A 21,012-nucleotide genomic window follows, 5' to 3' on the forward strand; every position below is an offset into this window, starting at 1 on the left:
AGGTCAATAATTTCTAGAACAAGGACCTTGTGTTCATTTTAATGACAACTCACCTTCTCCCATGCTACTATTATTACTGCTAATAATACCCCAGTAAGTCTCCCATGCATTCATCTTCTACCCTGTCTCCCAACTACCTCCCCTCCATCTCCTATCATCTCAGCCAATCACCTATGTCCTCACTTTTCATTTGCTCTCTATTCTCTTCTATTTAAAAAGCATTTATTGAGTGTGTCAGGTATTATGCTAGACTAGAGACTTGGGAACCTAAAAGAAATTAAATAACCCCTGCTCTTGATGAACTTACAATTTATAAAATAAGCAAGCTAAGTATATGCAAACTAAAACACTATGTAATTTTATATATAGTCTACTAACTCTCTTCCATACTTTTGCTTACTCACTCTACCAAGCCTATATTTAGTATAAAAGTCCCACACATTATGCATTTTAATCAAGTAATTTTTGATGTAAGCAAATGAGGTAGGTACTGTGTTTTTTTTCTCCCAACTACTTTCCCTCCTCTGCTCAGTCACATCTATATTTATTCTCATCTATGTTCTTTCCTCTCTTTCTCACATCTATGGAAATCCAAGTACAATGGGGAGGAAAATATCTCTTTGCTAATACCATTGAGATTGGGGTTTTGAGAGAGATTAGAGGATGAGAGAGAGAGGATAGGAGAGAGAAAAATACAATAGCTTTTCTGAAGACATAACCAATTTTGGCATGTTTTTTTAATGGAAGAAAATGGCATGGAGAAATGGCAGATTTGAATGACAAAGTAATAATAGGAGATGCAGTAGAAGACTTCTTGAAGGGTCTAAAGAATAAGAATGCTAACTCATTTGGGGGGTGGCATTATGGGACCCTGACCCTATCATTACTTTCTGCACAAGTGGATACAAAGGGAAAAAAATACATATATACATATGTACATACATATATATGTACATATACATGCATGCATATATACATATAGGTTTATATTCTCTGCCATAAACTGGATTATGACTCATGTGATCTGAAAATACTATATAATACAAAATGTAATTACTGTTATAGGGATTGTGATTAAATTTGTCCTGGAATACTTAGGCAGAAGATATATGGTAATTTAATAAAAATAGCACTAATGTATTCAAAAATAGGCAATTAGCCTTCCTAAATTATTGGAGTTCTAGTTCATAGACAAAGTACATTCCAGAGAGCTCCATTATAACAGTCTCTTTCTTATTAGGGCTACTAAATGCTGCAAAATCTTTACATCTTTTCAAGAGATGAACTTTGATGGGAGTCAGCTTCTGTAGAATGTACCAAAGGCTTTCTCTAAATGATAGATATCCAAGGTTTCACTCAACTAGAGAATCAGCCAATGATAGAGTCTACATCAGTGTTCAGTTATTCAGTATAGTCTGTATAATAATGTGGAAAACAGAACCTATCCCGCTGATACTCACTAAAACATTTTTAGCAGGTAACTTTGAAACATTTGCCTTCCCTGATGTTGATTAATAGAGTTGACTACTGTATTTGCTCATATTGTAACGGCTTGGTTAAAATGCATTACGTATGGTACTTTTATAATAAACATAGGTGTAGCTAGTTCTTGAACTGTTTTAATGCCCAATGTGGCTAATGCCTCTATTTTTTAAAAACTTTATTATTTTTTTTTTTAGTGAGGCAATTGGGGTTAAGTGACTTGCCCAAGGTCACACAGCTAGTAAGTGTCAAGTGTTTGGTCTGAGGCCAGATTTGAACTCAGGTCCTCCTGACTTTAGGGCCGGTGCTCTATCCACTGTGCCACCTAACTGCCCCGGCTAATACCTCTAATGAACACTTTCTCAGGGTGTGCAAGTTCCCCCAGGAGGAGTTATTGCTCTGTACAATGATAGCATGACAGTAAGATATGTAGACCCAACAAAGGTAGTATAGCGTGAGTATTTAAGCCTAATAGGTTAAAGGAATCAGTGGGAATAATATCAGTGGTAACAGTTCCTTAGTAAGGAGATCATCCAAAATGGCAGATAAAGAAGAAGCAGGAAAACTCAACTATCCCTCCCCCAACCAACTACTCCACAGTAATCTAGAAAAGCACCAAAGTATTGACCATGAAATCCAAGAAAAAAATCACAGTGAGTCATTTTTCTGAAGCAAATCAATACAATGAATTAGACAGAGATCTGTGGACACTTGCGACAAGGTCTAATATGGGCAGGATCTTCCAACAAAGTGACATTGCACAGGAACCTGGAGTTATTCAGGGCAAAAAGAGTTACAGATCAACTGCAAAGGCCTGAAGGAGTAAGAACAGGTACCATTTGGCAGCTCTGTCAGTCATACCCTAGAGCTAGGACACAATGAGGATTGAGGAGGAAATTTGTGCTTAGGAGTGGCTGACCAGGGCATGGAATGCTAGTGGAATGCTAAGGCTGTGTTCTGGGAAAGGAGACACTAGTATGGCTCTGACCCTAGAGCAGGGTCTTGAATCTGGCAGCTAGCCTGCATTAAAGCCTATGAGTGAATAACCAGGGCAGGGAGCTTAGACCAAAGAGGAACCTGTAATTCTGTCATGAACCTAGAGAGATTTCTAGTTAGCTGACTGTGTCTGGGCCCAGCAGAAAGCTACTGGAGCTCCACCAGGTGAAAGCCACATGTGTGTTGCTCAGATCCAAGCCCAAGTGAAGAGCTTTCTAAGCTCAGAGCAGGAGAATGGTGATCAAACTTCACTTAGGATCAGAAAACCTCTAGCACAATAAAAGCTAATGGTTCCTCACTAAACCATCCCTAAGATCCTTGAAGAAAACAGCAATTGATACCAGGAGAAATAGCATCAGAATACAAAACAGGATCAAGAAAGACTCAGATACTCCCTATAGAAGAGCACAGAGCTTGGCTCTAAAATGAAGTCACAATTTGGGATGTAGGGCTAGAAGAATAAGCAAAGAAAGCAAAATAAAAACAAACGAACAAACAAAAAAAGAACAGCATCTTCAAAAGCTATTATGGTAACAGAGCTACCCAAGACACCCCTGAAGAAAATGACTCCAAAATATCTACAAATAAAGCCTCCAAGAAATATAGCTTGGACAGAAGTTCAAATAGAATTCCTGAAGAAATGAAATGATAGTTTTTAAATGATATTATAAATAAAATGAGAGCACAAGAAAAAAGAAATGGAAAAGAAATTAGAGTTTTAGAGGAAAGATTTGGAAGGAGAATAAACAACTTATCACAAGAAGTATAAAACCTTATTTAAACAGCATACTCCACTAAAATTTGAATGAACCAAATAGAAGTTAATGTTTCCATGAGACAAGAAGAAATATTAAAACAATCAAAAGGCTGAAAAATAGAAAAAAATTGACCTGAAAAATGGACCAAGGAAAGATAATTTGAAAAACCCTAGGCTGCCTTTGTAAGTTCAAGAGGTCCAGAGGTTGGAGCTTACTGATAGAAAGGGAAAGAGACCAAGGAACTAATTCAGCACTCTTGAGTAAGATGAATACCAACCAAAGGACAGACCCAAGCCTGGCCGATTTTGAGGGAGGCAGAGCTGAACCAAGTTGAAATGTAGAAAACCTAATCAATAGAACTATAAACTTGTTCGTGTTTAGAGGATTTTAAGTATCAACCTCCCAACAAAATATAAGTCATTAGTTCTGCTGCCTATTTATTTTCATTCTTAATATCAGTGTGTACATGAGCATCTTTTGTGTTATAGCATTTATTTTGTGCATAGAAAATAAATGCCTATCCCATACCTGATTCATATTATACATATGTACCACTGAGTATCATTTACTCATTTGCTTTGGGCAAGCTTAACCAGAACTTTAAATAATTTGTCCCAGGGAAGGAGTTTAATATGTCATAGAAGATGAGAAAAGGGAGCCTAGCTCTGCTCCTATTAAAGGCCTGGCTCTCTCATGATTGAGCCTTGTCTAGATCAAATGCCTAGGTCCAGAAAGGTCACGTTAGAGGAGAAGAGAGTGGGCACAGTGTCTCAATGCAATGGAAAGACGATTAGAGTGGGAGTCCAGATTTTAGGGTTATAGTCCTGACTCTACAACTGTCTGACCTTGGACAAATTATTTTAGCTTCTCTGGACTTCAGATTCTTCATCTGTTTGTAATGGGAAACTGACACATATGCAAAGTGCCCCCACACATAGAGGGAGCTCAGGAGTCTGCTTCCCAGAGAACTGTAATGGGAATGCCTTGGAGAAACTTTGAGGAATGTGTAGACATTCTGCAGCTGGCTCTAGTCCAGTAACCTCATGCTAGACAGCAGCATTGTTCATTGGCTGCAGTTATGGAACTTGAATTGGGTATGCCTTCAAAAGACCTCAGTCAGCCTCTGTCTATCCTCATTCTGGGTTTTACTTTTTCACTAGCTAGCATCCAGTGAGCAACAATTCTGTAAGAAGAGAGGCCTTGGGCCTTTTCTGTCTGAAGCTGACTTGTGGCCTTATCAATACGGGCCACAGTTCTTTGCAGGCCTTGACATTTGTTCTTTCATTTTAGGTAAATGGATGGGAGACTTCAACCCAGTGAGTTTCAAAAGGTCAGAACAGTGAAACATCCATCTGGGAGTCCAAGGACTTAAGTCTATGCAAGGTTTGAAGCCAGCCTAGCCCAGTCCTACATTGATGAACTGAACAGATGTTCTGAGGATCAAGGAATGATCTTCCTGACCCAGCCCAACAAAAGATGAGGATTCATCCTGTTGTCATGCCCCATCTGGATGTGAATTTGGTGGGACCAACTGTGCTCAGTCTGTATCCACTCTCCCCAGAGCCAGAGATGGAAAGTAGAGAGTGTGCTCCTAAGTGTAGGGAAGAAATGTTTGTATAGTACTTTTATTATTGCTGTCTTTGAGGAAATAGCCCTTTGTAAAAGGTAATTGTTAACTGGTTAAGTGGAATTGGTGTCTAACCACTGTTAGTTAGCAGTGGGGGGGCATACAACTGGTGAGGGTTTGAGCTGATAGCATTGAAAGGGAAGTACCCCCAATCTTCTGGGGTCCCTTGAGGACCCTGAGGGGGAGAAGTAGCAGCACATCTCTGGGACAGAGGCCCAAAGCTTACTTAGTGTCTATAAAATGTTGAGAAGTGAACTTCCAGTGCCAAGATGTTGGAGTGAGGAAGGAACCCTCTGAAACCTCCCAAATTCTCCTCCAAACAACTTGAAAACCACCTCAGAATTGATCTAGGAGCAGGGAAGCAGCTCACCAGCACAACAGGAAAGGCCTGTCTCACTGGGGTGGGAGGAGAATGAGGCCCAAGAGGCAGGAGCCAGCCTCACAGCAGGAGGCCTACAGCCAGGCTCCAGGCCTGAGGCAATTCACCAGCCCTGCCCTCCAGTAGGCCAGCAGCCCCCAAGGCAGGTGAGCAGTCTGTGCAAGGCCCCATTCTAGTGGCCCTACCTCCAGTACAGGCCACCAGCAAGGCCTCAACCCCATTGCTGGCCAGTAGTGAAGCCCTACTCCTGGGACCTGCCAGCAGCAAGACCCTATCCACAGAGATCTCCAGTAAAGAGACCCTGTTTTGATAGTAACCTAGTAGAAGGGTATGATATGATGTTATACTTAGAGAATCAACTAAAAAACTTTAGCAAAGTTGCAAGGTAAAAAAATAAACCCACACAAATCATCAGCATTTCTATATATTACTAACAAAGTCCCACAGCGAGAGACAGAAAGAGAAATTCCATTTAAAATAACTGTAGACAATATGAAATACTTAGTGGTCTATCTGCCAAGACAAACCAAAGAACTATAATGAATACAACTGCAAAACACTTTTCACACAAATAAAGTCCAATCTAAACAATTGGAAAAATATCAGGTGCTCATGGGTAGTCCAAGTCAATATAATAAAAATGGCAGTTCTACCTAATCTATTCATTCAGTGCCATTCCAATCAAACTACCAAAAAATTATTTTATAGAGCTAGGAAAAAATAACAACAAAATTTATCTGAAAGAACCAAAGGTCAAGGATATCAAGGGAATCAATGAAAAAAAAGTGGAGGGAAGTCATACCAGATCTCAAACTGTATTATGAAGTGTTAATTATCAAAACAATTTGGTACTGGCTAAGAAATGGAGTGGTGGATCTGTGGAGTAGAAAAAGCACACATTACATTATAGTAAGTGACTATAGTAATCTAGTATATGATAAACCCAAAGATCCAAGCTTTTGGAACAAAAACTCAACATTTGACAAAAACTTTTGGGAAAACTAGAAAACAGTATGGCAGAAATGAGGTAGGCACCAACATTTCACATCTTATATCAAGGTAAGGTCAAAATGGGTATGTGATTTACACATAAAAGGTGATACAAAAAAACAAATTAAGAGAGCGTGGAATAGTTTATCTGTCAGATCTGTGGATAGGAAATAATTTACGACCAAAGAAAATATAGACAACATTACAAAATGTAAAATAGATAATTTTGATTGTATCAAATTAAAAAGTTTTTTTCACAAATAAAACCAATGCAACACAATTATAAGGAAAGCAGAAAACGGGGGGGGGGAGCGGCAGAATTTTGCAACAAGTATCTCTGATAAAGGCCTCATTTTTCAAAAATAAAGAGAACTGAGTCAAATTTATAAAAAATATAAGTCATTCCCCAGTTAATAAATGGTCAAAGGACAAGGGAATCAAAGCTGTCAATAGTCATGTGAAAAAATGATCGAAGAAATGCAAATTAAAACAATTCTGAGGTACCACCTCACCTATTACATTGGCTGATATGACAAAAAAGAAAAATGATGGATGTTGGAGGGCATGTGGAAAAATTGGGGCACTAATGCACTGTTGCTGGAGTTGTGAACTGATCCAACCACTTTGGAGAACAATTTGGAACTATGCCCAAAGGGCTATAAAAATGTATACCTTTTGATCCAGCAATACTACTGTTAGGTGTTTATTCCAAAGATATAAAAAAAGGGGGGAAAGGACCTATTTGTACAAAAATATTTATAGCAGCTCTTTTTGTAGTAGCAAAATTTTGGAAATCCAAGGGATGCCCATCAATTGGGGAATGGATAAACAAACTGTGCTATATGATAGTAACAGAATGTTATTGTGCTATAAGAAATGACAAGCAGCATGATTTCAGAAAACCTGGACTTACACGAACTGATACAAAGTGAAGTGAACAGAACCAGAACATTACACACAGTAACAGCAATACTATACAATGAAGAATTGCGAATGACTTAGCTATTCTCAGCAATACAATGATCTAAGACAATTCCCGAGGACTAATGATGAAGCATACTATCTGCCTCCAGAGAAAGAACTGATATTGTTTGTTTGAATACAGACTGAAGTATGCTATTTTTCAGTTTTTCATTCTTTTTTCTTTTATTCGAGTCTTCTTTTACAAAATGACTAATATGGAAATGTCTTACATGATTATACATGTATAACCATATCTGACTGCTTACTGTCTCAGGGAGTGAGAAGGAGAATGGGGGAGGGAGAGAGGGATATAATTTGGAACTCAAAAACTTTAAAAAACTCAAAACTTTAAAATAGCAAATGTAAAAAATTGTTTTAACATGTAATTGGGGAATAATTATACATATATATGTGTGTGTATGTGTATATATATATGTATACATGTATATGTGTATTGACAGGTGGGGAGAGGATTGAACCAAATTGATTTTTAAGATTCCTAAAATGAATCCTATAATAAGACTCCAGTTTCCACTTGGGCAATTTTCTTTCACCACCACAAAAAAAAATTTGGAGAATTTCTGTTCCAAAAACAATGTTCTTAGGTTCATGTCCTTTAATTACTTTCTCTTCTACAATTCTACTGGTGCATACTGAGCCTCCTGTAACACAATTAAAGTGCCCTGGTATTCCTCTATAGTGTGAGGAAATTGGGGAATATGAATTTGTCTTTCCAATAAATTAGCACATCTTAGGCCTTCCCCCTCTTTCTTTCTCTTTTTTTCTTTCCTCCCTGTCCTTGTTTTCAAAAGCTTTTATTAATCAGCCAATTTCCCGTCTCTCCGCACTCTCTCAATCTATTCTCTGTTCCCTTTTTCCTCTTTTCTGGGCTTACTCTTTTTCTAAATGGCTCCTCATTCTCCTTTTCTTTCCTAACTACTTTGCTCTTGGCAAAGGCCACTTGGCTCACCTCTAAAGTCCTCTCTGTCTACTAGGGATCACCCCATATAATTCACTTCCTTCAAACACATGGTTAGCATATTAAAGAAACTCTTGTTGAGAATCAGGCAGGGAAATAAGCTCCTAGACTGAGGAACAGCTGGGACAGGAAGTAGGTATAGAAGGGAGTTGGAAGCCAGGTTAGGTGTGGATTGAATAAGAGGGCTAGGTTGGAATATAGTCAAGTGGAGCAGGTAAAATCTATAGACCAGGTTCAGAGACATTTCTGATCTATGGAGTGAGAGAGAACTCAAAGTGAAGCAGTTCAGGTCCCTAGATAGCTAAACAAGGGTACGGTTTCTCTGATTGTAACTGAGATCTATTTTATCCTCACAACCATAAGGGAGATCTTGCCTCCTGGATGGTTCTCCCCAGCTAGAAAAGGGACTCTACCTAGTGATATTATCTAATACTTCTAATCCTGCCTTCAGAAATATTTGAAGGGCTGTCATATAGAAGAGGAAATTAGATTTATTTTATTTAGCCCCAGAGGTTAAAACCTAGAGTAATAGGTAGACATTGAGAAGAGTTTAGGTTTTATGTCAGGAAAAAAACCAAACAAACCAAACTTCCTAATAATTAGAGTGTTCCAAAAGTGGAAATGTCTGCATTATGTAAAAATTATTTCACCAGTCTAGAGACAAGAAACCACCTACTGCCAATCAGCAAATTGTTTGGAATTTTGGAAGAGCCATTAGTGATGAACCATGAGTTTAGTGGACTGAGAAGATAAGTCCACTCAGCTGCTATGGAGAGACTGTCAGAGCTGGATAATAACTTGGAAGATAGTGATTCTGACTGTACCACAAGCTCTGGAAGCAGCCTCTCCAACCTCCACTTACACTGACAGTTCAAGGACCCAGACTGAAGCCGCTACTTCTCCCCTCAGGGTGTAGGGGGTAGCCCTTAGGGATTGGGGCTATTATTCTAATGTTATAGTCCACTAGATCCCACTTGCATGTTTCCTTTCTAATGATCAATTGATATCAATTATTCAGTCAAACTTAATTAGCTTTTAGAAAGGACTATTTACTAAGGTAGTATATTAAGAATAGTTGGTGGGGGCAGCTAGGTGGCACAGTGGATAGAGCTCTGGCCTTGGAGTCAGGAGGACCTGGGTTCAAATCTGGCCTCAGACACATAACACTTACTAGCTATGTGACTGTGGGCAAGTCACTTAACCCCAATTGCCTCACCAAAAAAAAAAATAATAATAATAATAAAAATGAAATTACCAGTGATAAGAGAAGAGAGACTATATCAATGACCTAAGAAATAACACAATATGAAAAAAATAATAATTGGTGTAAAACTCCCCCCCCCAAAATCTGGGCACAATATCCTACCGGTATATATAGAGTTCCTACCAGTATATACAGAGCACAGAAGAAACTGGGCTCGAGCTTAGAGAGAACATGTAGTAAAGGCAGGGGTAGATAAGCATTTTATTAAGTACCTACCATTTAGTAAGCACTGTTGCTGGAGTTGTGAACTGATCCAACCTCACAACAGCCCTGTGAGGTAAGTGCTATTATTATCCCCATTTTAAAGTAAAGGAAACTGAGGCAGACAGTGACTTGCTCAAGCTCAAGTGACTTGCTCAGGGTCATACAGCTAGTTAGTGTCTGAGACTGCATTTGAGCTCGTCTTGATGTGTCCATGCCCAGCTCTCCATCCACTCTGCCACCTGAATGCCTAGGTAGCTAGATAAAAGGAGTAATTCATAGCTCCTCATTACTGGAAGTCCTTTTGATTCCTTTTGTAGGGGTCATGAAGTTCCCTTTGGGCATGTTTAGCTCTTCTCCTGAGTTCCTTGTAGAGCCTTGAATTTTCCTTTCCTGAGTCCAAACTGTTCTCATCTCCCAGTGCGGATGCTACCGCTAGGTGCTGATATCCCAGGAGAGGATACCGATAGGAAAATGGGAAATCCAAAATCCTACAGATCCTTTGAAACTTAAAAGCTCTTCCTCCGGCCAAGGGAAACAACAAGCAGATATCCATTAGATACTGCAATAGCCAGTTTAAGTCATCCATAAGATCAGCATTGGGATTATACACCTACACAGATTTAACTCTTGTCCAACCTAATATTCTGCTTGTGGAGGCTTCTAAAGGAGAAAAAAAAGATACTCATAGGAAACTGAGTCAGCATGAGCTGAATTGGAGGTTAGCGGGCCTGTAATTGTTGGTGGTTAGCTATCCAAGGCATGTCAAGAGTGGCAGGACTTTTGACCAGTGACCTATCATCCTCTTTACCTAAGGAATAAAATGCAGCTGAAATGGATGCTTGCAGGATATTAAGGAATGTCAAGGGGTCCCCTAAACTTGTCTTTTTGAGTTGCCATGTTTTCCAGGAGCCGGGACCCGAAGTATGCAAAAGCTCCTGAACATGTCAAGGACAAAGCCCCTACTTGCCCTGACCTGACATAATTTGTTGTTTGTACCCCAAACTAGACACCCTTGGGAGTTAAAAACAGGCGCCTGTCAGTCTGCACTAGACTGAAAAACTGTTTGTGCAGCTGGAACCCTCGCAAATAAGCAGGCCATTTTATCTTCATGGTCTAGTAGTTCCCAAGGGAAAGAATGCTACTTTTGCCATGTCCTTGCTCTACCTCTTGGGGAGGGGTTTTGTCCTTTTCCCACCTTTATTGCACCTTTCCCCCTTCCCTGCCACTCCCCTTTAGGAGGAGATTTCTAGTGCTTCCTCCTTTTTTTGTTGTACTAATTATGCAACTTCTGTGTGGATTGTGAACTCTTTGGGTTCCATATGCATGTTCATTTCTCTTGTAATAAATCTAGTTGCAACACAACATCTCATGGACTTGTGGTATTGTTTTTGGTTAAAAGGGACAAGATAGAAATACTCAATATTATCCTGATCCAAGGACAGGAGGCCGTGGCTATGTCTAAAAAGACGGTTTTCTCCTTTGATCCCAAAAGAAGGGGGAACTGAAGTCTCAGTAGAATCAAGAAGCAAATAAGCACTGTAAAACTGGTGAAATTCCTACCTCCCTGTCCCTTAGGTTGCTCTAGTTCTCATACTAAGCCTGTATTACCAATCCGCATTTAAGGGTTCAAACATTCTCTATATAAGCTACACGTTCTCAAAAGAAAACAGTTTCTGTAAGATGTTATTTAAGGAGTGTATGTGTGTGTGTGTGCCTGGCTGTGTGTGTGTGTGTGTGTGAGAGAGAGAGAGAGAGAGAGAGAGAGACTGGGAGCCCTAAATATAGCTGAGAGGAAGCCTATGATCAAATACAGGGAGAGACAGAGACAGACAGACAGACAGAAATACAGACAAAGAAAGAAAAAGAAAGAGGCTAATTTTCCTCCTCAGTGAAACCTTTTCACATCTCCTCTGGAAAAAATAGGCAGTATTAAGGACTTATGTGTCTTACTGTGCCATACATTCTTACTTTAAACCCTGTGAATGTGAACACAACATTCATATGCATGTTGGCATATGAAAGTCTGCATTATAATAATGATAGATAATTTTGTGACATACGTTATTGTATGTATACATATAATATTGTGGCAAGTACATGTGCAGTATTTCTATAAGCTAACCTCGTATTTCGCAATAATACACAACTCTGGTATGTAAAACCATGTATTTGGTAGTGAGTATACAGCCTCCCTACACCTACCATCTGAGGCAAGCCTGGACCCTTGTGGAAGAATGTTAATTTCTAGATTATTTAAGAATCATACCCCATGGACTCTTTAGTTGAGACTCTTTAGTACAAGACACTGGGGAAGGCACTTGAAAGAATAAAGATTGAGCCTCCTCCAGGAACTAGAGAGCAATTGAAAATTGGGAATATTAATGAATGTGCACAAAGCACCCCAGCCAATTTGCCAGGGCCAGCAAACATTTAACTAGGAGGAAAGCATAGGGAGAAGACTCTCTCTGCCTCAGTACCCTGAATGAAATCATAGAAGAAGCAGGTAACAAAGTGTTAAATGAAGTGCAAGAAGATGCTTACACCCTGTTACTTTATTTTTTTTAATAAAATGTGAAGTTTTCTTGAGAACTTCAGAAAACAGCCACATACTTGGAAATTAAAACAAACAAACCAAAAAATACCAGGAAACAGGACATATTCTATGGGGAGACATGGAGAGTAGGAGGCAGGAAGCAGCTTTCAGGGGCATGACCTCTGGTAGCACACAAGACAGCTGACTGGATTCAAGGCAGAACCAGCCCTAGCCAGAGAGTAAAAGCCGCTAAGCACCCTGCTCACCAGGGATCTCGCACCTGGTAGGGAGCAGCATGAGAACACCATGAGAAGGAAAAGACATTGGGCTCTTGCAACAGCAGAGGCAGAAATTGGCTTGGCCATAGGTGTTTCCTATGTGTGCACCATACAACTAGAATATTCTACATTTGTGACTACGCTCCCTACTAACACTGTGTGTGTTTGTGGCAGAGCACACCCTAGGTTTATGGGGAGAATTGTGTGTACCTAAGGGTTCTACTACACCATCTTAGTAAATATGCCTTTGCTTTGCACTAACTGGGCCCATAGGCTGACAATTAAATATAAAAATACGTTTTTATTAGAAACTATTTTGCTCAATTGTGTCAATGAAACTGATTAAATGAAATGGATAAATATTTATAAAAATATAAAATACCCATATGAACAAAACAAGAAATAAAGAATGTAAACTCAGCATCAGAAAAAAGAAATTGAAAAATCCATAAATGAACCCTCAAGGAAAATAAACCCTAGGCTCAGATGGATCTACAAACAAATCCTATCATATTCAAAGAACATTAACTCTAATATTACACAAATTGTTTGCAAAAATAGAGAAAAAGGGCATTCTATCAAATTTCTTCTATGAGAGTAGTCCTAATATCCAATCTACGTTGAGATGAAGAAAGAATAACTAGAGACCAATATCTCTAGTGTATGATGCCACAAACATATTCAATAAAATGTTAGCAGAGAGAATATAATAGCATATTAAAAAATTATACACTGATCAGGTTGGTTTTATATTAATAATGCAGGGTTGGTTCAATATTGAGAAAACTAGGAACATGAAAGACCATATTAATAGCAAAACAAAATTATATGATTTTGACAACAGATGCAGAAAAAGTTTTCCACAAAATGCATCACCCCTTTATGTCAAAAGTAGTAAATGGCATAGGAATAAATAGTTCTTTTCCTTAATAAGATACTTAAATAACACTTTTAAACAGTTATCAAAACCACAAAGCTAGAATTTTTTCCAGTAGAAAAGTACTAGAAGCACTTTCAAAACAATTAGAAATATCCGTCATCACCATAATTATTTCATATTATTCTAGAAAATTGCAATAAATCATGCTAAGGAAAGTAAGGAAATAAGCATAGAGACAAAAAAAGAAACAACATGACACCTTTTGCAGATGATAGAATGTTTTACTTTAAGAACTCTGAAGATTCAAATAAAAATTAATTGAAATAATTGACAACCAATAAAATAGCCTGATATAAAACACATTCACATAAAAGGCTTTACCAACAACACCCATCAAGAAGAGACAGGAAAATAAATTCTATTCAAAATAACCACCAAATAGATAAACTATCTGGGAGTCGACATTGGCTTAGTGACTTCTCCTTATAAAAGTAAACACTTTGGGAGCAGAGATGCTGTTTCATACTTTTTCCTTGGTCTCCCCAGAACTGAGAGAAAAAAAAAAGTGGTATTGCTGGATCAAAGGTTATACACAGTTTGATTGCCCTTTGGCAACAGCTCTGGAGAGACCACATCCTCTCCGACATTTATAATTTTCTTTTTCTGTCATATTAGCCAATCTGACAGGTGTGAGGTGGTACCTCAGAGTTGCTTCAGTTTGAATTTCTCTAATCAATAGTAATTTAGAGCATTTTTTTATATAACTACAGAGAGCTTGGATTTCTTCATCTGAAAATTTCCTGTTCATAACCTTTGACCATTTTTCAATCAGGGAATGACTTGTATTATAAATTTGACTCAGTTCTCTATATATTTGAGAAAAGAAGCCTTTATCAGAGAAGTTGATATATTTCTTGAGAAACAAATAATCCACTCTACCTCCTCCTTTTGTAGTTTGAGGATTCTAGCAACCTTGCCAGAGACAGGATCTACAAGGACACACAATTCTAATTAGAAACTTGGAGATGATTCAGCTTCTCTGCACTTGGTATTTACATATACAGTAAGGCTAGGAAATTCCTACTGAGATCCTCTAATTTTGATGACTCAGAACTGCCAGCTCACAAATTTTGTTCTTAGAGGAGGACAGGGCCTGGGGCAGATTCAGTCTGAACTGGTAGGAATAAGAAGGCAGGGAGAATTAACAGTGGGAGGGATTTTTTTTGCCTGGACAGAAGGCAGTTCTGAGTCATCAAAATTAGAAGATCTCAGTAGGAATTTCCTAGCCTTCTGCATGCTCTTATAGAAAACTGCCTGTTCATAACCTTGACCATTTTTCAATCAGAGAATAACTTGTATTATAAATTTGACTCAGTTCTCTATATATTTTGCTTATGTCATTGCTCATAGTCCTTGTATTTGTGCCCTTCCTTCATTGGTTACCTAATGAAAAGTGACAGCATGTTTTCAAATGGAAGCCCCAAGCTGTCTTCTGTCAGTCTCTGGGTATCAGAAATAGCCTTCCTACCATCCTTCAGTGTCATCATAACTTCAGTGTCCTGGGGCTTTCAGGATAGAGGTATGTGTCCAAATTGTTTCTTGGCTAATGGTATATACTAAATTTATAGTTCGTTCTGTTATCTATCTCTGGCCAGCAGTAACCAACTTGAGAGTGGTCAAGTGTTAGTTCAGTGGATCATTCTCTGTCCACACTTGGAATTTAGCTCCATACACATAATCTTTGAATTTCACAATTATAGTTCATTAAAGAGCTAAGAGTTCCAGTTTGTGAATAAGATGCCAAGTCTTGCTGTCAATAAATTCTCTGTACGCAAATGCAACAGACTTCTCATAACCATTCTTTTGGTATGGAACTGCTCTGAGACATTCCAAGGTATCATTGATACAGGCATGCCTCATTTTATTGTGCTTTGCTTTATTGCACTTTGCAGATGTCGCATTTTTTACAAATTGAAGATTTGAGGCAACCCTGTGTCAAGCAAGTCTATTGGTGCCATTTTCCCAACAGCACATGCTCATTATGTCTCTGTGTCACGTTTTGCTAATTCTTGAAATATTTCAAACTTTTTCGTTGCTATTATATCTGTCATGGTGATCTGTGATCAGTGATCTTTGATGTTACTATTGCAATTGTTTCAGGGTGCCATGAACTGCATGCATGTATAAGATGGTGAACTTGATTGATGTATGTTGTGTGTGCTTTGACTGCTCCACCAAAAGTCTTTCTCCCTCTCCTCAGGTCCCCACCTTCTCTGAGACACAGCAATATTGAACAGCCACCCCAACCTTCACCAACCACGACTCCAATCATTCAGCAATGATCAACATTAAGGCAAGACCCTCCACCAGCAAAAAAGATAATGACTCACTGAAGATTTGGGTGATGGTTAGTATTTTTTAGCAATGAAGTATTTTTAAATTAAGGTATGCACATTGTTTTTTTTTTGACATAATAGTATTGCACACTTAATAGCTTGCAGTAAATTGTAAATATAACTTTTATATGCACTGGGAAACCTCCCCCCAAAAAACTCTTGTGACTTGCTTTATTGTAATAATCTCTTTATTATGAGGGTTTAGAACCGAACCTGCAATATCTTCAAGGTATACCTGTATGTAAGACAAAGGCTTTCTTGGGTCTGCATAAATCCAACCTGGTACACCTGTAAAGCATTATGCCAAATCTTTAAAAGCTTATCTGCATTTCCTATCCCAGGGTCTCCAAATCCCTTCAGAGAGTTTAAGCCAATCTGACCTTTTCTGTTCTGATTTTGGTTCTTCCTGATCATATATCCCTGAGTGGGATCATTGGCAATGGCAACATAATTCATGAATTTAATCTGATTTTTTTCAATGAATAAAAATCTATTTTCTCTCCACTGAGAAAAAAAATTTTTTAAAAACCCCATATGGTCAAGTAAATAAATTCTCACCTTGGCCATGTCCAAAAACACATCTTATTCTATACTGTGAGCCCATCACTCCTCTGTCAGGAGGCTGGCAGTGTGTTTTATCATTGGTGCTGTGGAATTATGGCTAGTCACTGTGCTAATCAGGATTCTCAATTCTTTTAAAGTCTTTACAGTCATTGCTATGGTATAAATTGTTCCCCTGATTCTGCTTACTTCACCCTGCATTGGTTTTTACAAGTCTTCTCAGGTTTTTCTGAAACTATCTCTTTTGCAATTTCTGAAGGCACGATAGTATTCCATCACATTCATACAGCATAATTTGTTCAGGGGGAAGAGAAGGGAAGAAACATTTACTAAGATGTGCAGGTAATGTTGTAATCACTTTACAAATATCATCTCATTTGATCCTCACAATAACCCTGGGAGGTAGGTACTGTTATTATTCCAATTTTATAGTTAAGTAAACTAAAGCAAACAGAGATTAAGTGACTTGCCCAGGTCACAGGGCTACTAAGTATCTGAGGCCAGATTTGAACTCAGGTCTTCCTGACCGCAGGCCCAGTACTCTTATCTACTTCATCTTCCAGCTGCCATTCCTAATTGATGAGCACCCCCTCGGCTTCACTACCAAAAAAAAAAAAATCTGTCAGCATAATTGCTAACCAATTTGCAATAATAGACACTGAATTTTGGAAAAATTCTTAATTCTTGAAGGTTCTTTGGACATAACCGAATGAGGAGTATATCTATCTTCTCTGGATCAATGTTTACTCCTTCCTGACATACTATGTGACCTACATATTGATAGAGACTCTGCAAACATTACTGTCCGGACATCTTCTTGCTTGCTACTTTGCTCTCTGGATCAGAAAACAATGCCCTGAAGGACTTAACTCTTTCATATCCAGAGTTTCAGCCCTGGAGCCCCACTGTCCTGATAAGTGAGGACTTCACATGGGGCCCAATACATGTAAGTAGACTCTAGGCATCTTCACTTTATTTCTTGCCATCTCCTCACTTGGTGCCTTCCCTGCCAGACTAAATACTACGTCCTAGACGTTTTTCATGTCCAAAACTTCCACCTGGGAGTACCAGTCTTCTTATTGATGCATGGATCACATGGCCCACTATATCTAAGCAAGCTCCAACTGTGCTTTACTATATTTCCTGGCCATCTCCTTTCTGGCTTCCCGTGCTGCCCAAACCAGACACCAGCAGGAGAAGTAGAACTTTTCCCTGAAGCACACTGTCCTGATTGGTGAAAGGCTCACATAGGCCCACTACATTTAAGCAGGCTTCAGCTCTGCTTCACTTCTCTTCCATCTTCTTGTCTGTGTGTACTAGCTATATTAGAAACTATGATCTGGAGGATTTAAGTCTTTCATGTCCAGAATTTCTTGCCTCAAATCCTGCTGTCCCGAGTGGCGAGGGCCTCATATAGGCTCACTACATCTAACCTAGGCTCCAGTCATACTTCACTTTACTTTCCAGTCATCTGCCTTTCCACTGTGCTGTTCCCCTTCCCTCCCCACCTCCACACACCCCCCTTTACCACCTTTCTTCCTACTTCTGAAACAATAAATAAATACTGCCATTGTAATTCAAAAAGGTTTGTCAATCCATTCCCCTAGTGCTCTACCCATCATCCTTGTATAAGGTTGGGTGATGTGTGTGCTGTTGTTTTGTTTTACCAGTGTAGATTATTTATATCCACATGGGTTTGTCTAGAAGTAGCTGGTAGGGAGATAAGAATAGACATCTCCAACATGTCTTCCCCCAAACCTCTGTCAAGGAGGGAGGAGGGAAAGCAGGAGGTTGAGACCAGAAGTTGGCTTTCCTCAGAGAGAGGTTAGGCTGGGCTAGATTATACTTCTTTGCTCCCTTAAATATTATTAATCACTTTTCCCTTCTATCATTATAGCCAATCTGATAGGTGTAAAATGGTATTTCAAGGCTGTTTTAATCTGCATTTCTCTAATCAGCAATGATTAGAACATTTTATATGACTATAAATTGTTTGATTTCTTCATTGGAAAACTGCCTGTTCATATCCTTTGACCAGTTTCAATTGGGGAATGACTCATTCTTATAGATATAACAAAGTTCTTTATATATTTGAGATATGAGACCTTTATCTGAGAAACTGTCTATAAAAATTTTTCCCACAATTTACAGCTTTCCTTCTAATCTTGGTTATGTTTGTTTTATTTGTACAAAGCCCTTTTAATTTAATGTAATCAAAATTATCTATTTTACACCTAACTTTGCTCTCTATTTCTTGTTCATTCATAAATTATTTGCCTATCCATAAGTCTGATATGTAATATGTTCCATGTTCTTCTAATTTGCTTGTAAAATCTCCCTTTATAGGTGGGTCGTGTATTCATTTTCACCTTGTCTTGGTGAATGGTGTAAGATATTGGTCTGTTGAGCAGGAGGACTTCAGAAAAACCTGGAAAGACTTGTATGGACTGATGCTAAGTGAAGTGAGCAGAACCAGGAGAACATTTTACACAGTAACAGCCATGTTGTACAATGACTAACTTTGACAAACTTAACCCTTCTCAGCAATGCAAGGATCTAAGATATCTCCAAAGGTCTCACGATGGAAAATGCTATCCATATCCAAAGAAAGAACTATGGAGTTCAAATGCAGATCAAAACATACTATTTGCTATTTTTTTCCTTTTCTTTTGTTTTGTTTCCTCTTTCTGATGGTTCCTCCTATTGGTTCTAATTCTTCCTTACAACATGACTAATGCGAAAATATGTTTAATAGAAATGTATATGTATAGCCTATATCAGATTGTGAGCTGTCTTGGGGAGGGAAGGGGGGAGGGAGAGGGAGAAAAATGTAAAACTCAAAAGCTTATGGAAGTGATTGTTGAGAAATCACAATAAATTACTAAAAAAATAAAGTTGAAGGGCAGCATTGAAGGGGAAAAAAAAAGATATTGGTCTGTGCTTAGTTTCTGCCATACTGCTTTCCAGTTTTTCCAACAATTTTTAGCAAATAATTAATTCTTATCCCAAAATCTCAAGTCTTTGCACTTGTCTAATACAAGGTTATTATGTTTATTTGCTGCTGTAAATTGTATGTCTACTCTAGTCCATTGATCTACCTTTCTATTTCTTAGCCAGTGACAGGTAGTTTTGATAATTACTGCCTTATAATACAGTTTAAGATCTGTATTATATATTATATTTTAGAACTACATGCCATGAGGACATTCCCTGCCATCACTTGTTTCTCTTTCCTTCTAGTCCTTAGTACAACCTGCTTGGGTGATCCAAAGTCCAGGTACTGAGTCTCATCTTACTGTTTGTTACTAGTATCTTGAAAAACCAGGAGTTGGTCCTAATTAAGGCTGACATAATTAAGATATTCTCTGGGTCTGGACATACATCTATTTTACTAATTGACACAAAGAAACTCCTTAACAAACTTCAGTTCACTCTGATGTATCCCAAGTATGAGAAGTCCTTCTCTCTATGTTCACAGAACTCTACAAAGAGATGATAATTTAATATGCGTGAACTAAGAGATCACTAAGTGAGCTTATATAGAGGGAAAAAAGAAGAGGGCTCTAGACAGAGTTTTGGCAGAAAACCCATGATTAATGAACATGACTTGTATGGAGAACAGCAAAAGAGACTGAGAAAAAGGTCAGACAGGTAGGAGAACCAGAAGAAAGCAGTGTCATTGAAACCCAAAATCCAGAGAGGAGAGAATATCCAGGAGGAGATGGTGATGGGAAAGGTCAAGAAACACGAGGATAGAGAAAAAGCCATTGAATTTGGCAACCAAAGGATCACTGGTGACTTTGGAGAGAATCATTTTAGTTAAGTGGCACAGCAGATGTAGCACAAATCTAGGATCTAGGACCTGGAGTCAAGAAAATCTAGGTTCAAATTCGGCTTCAGACACTTAACCAGCTGTGTGACCCTTGACACATCACTTAACTTCTGTTTGCTTCAGTTTCCTCATCTGTAAAACAGGAAGAATAATAGCACCTACCTCCCAGGACTGTTGTGAGGATCAAAGGAGATAATGATTATAAAGCACTTAGCACAGTGCCTGACACATAGTAAGCACTTATAAATGTTTATTTTGTCAGAAATTATTATGTCAGAAGCCAGATCGATGAGAGTACAGAAGTAAGAGGAGAGGAAATGCAGGTACTATGTATAGACAACTTTCTCCAGGAGATTAGTTGAAAGGGTGAGGAGAGAGATGGGACAATAGCTAGTGGAGATGGTCAGATCAAGTGAGGTTTTTTTAAGGACAAGGATGACGTGTATATGTTTGTAGACAGCAACAAAGATGTGCTGGGAGGTAGTTAGGAATTTCACAAAAGTGTCATTGGCATTTTCTGCATCAAAAACCTCACAAATCCAACACTCACAAATATTAAAAACTATAGGCTCTGAGTATACTTTCTTTTAAAAAATTTTTATTAATTTATTTTGATTTATCAATAATCACCTCCATATGCTTTTGAGTTTAACATTTTTCTCTCCCTTCCTCTCCACTACCCTCCCCAAGATGGCGCACAATCTGATATAGGCTATACATTTACATTCCTATTAAACATATTTTCAAAACATTAGTAATGTTGTAAGTAAAAATTAAAACCAGTAGGAGGAATCATTAGAAAGAGGAAACAAAACTCAACAGAAGAGGGAAAAAATAGCAATTCAACTTCCATAGTTCTTTCTTTGGATGTGGATAGCATTTTCCATCAC

The 21,012-nt window shown here is 38.4% G+C and overlaps 1 long non-coding RNA gene across 1 annotated transcript in view; it reads left to right on the top strand.

The window, feature by feature from the left end:
* LOC144456871 (uncharacterized) overlaps positions 1-11,004 on the top strand; it is a 37,102-nt gene extending 26,098 nt beyond the window's left edge. The window contains exon 2 of the long non-coding RNA XR_013486058.1: positions 4,527-11,004. This is a non-coding gene — a long non-coding RNA (uncharacterized LOC144456871). The remainder of the gene's footprint in view (positions 1-4,526) is intronic.
* Positions 11,005-21,012: the final 10,008 nt, after the last annotated feature.

This window comes from Phascolarctos cinereus, unplaced genomic scaffold, assembly GCF_003287225.1.
Source record: "Phascolarctos cinereus isolate Bilbo 61053 unplaced genomic scaffold, phaCin_HiC Scaffold_4;HRSCAF=312, whole genome shotgun sequence".
Taxonomy (NCBI): domain Eukaryota; kingdom Metazoa; phylum Chordata; class Mammalia; order Diprotodontia; family Phascolarctidae; genus Phascolarctos; species Phascolarctos cinereus.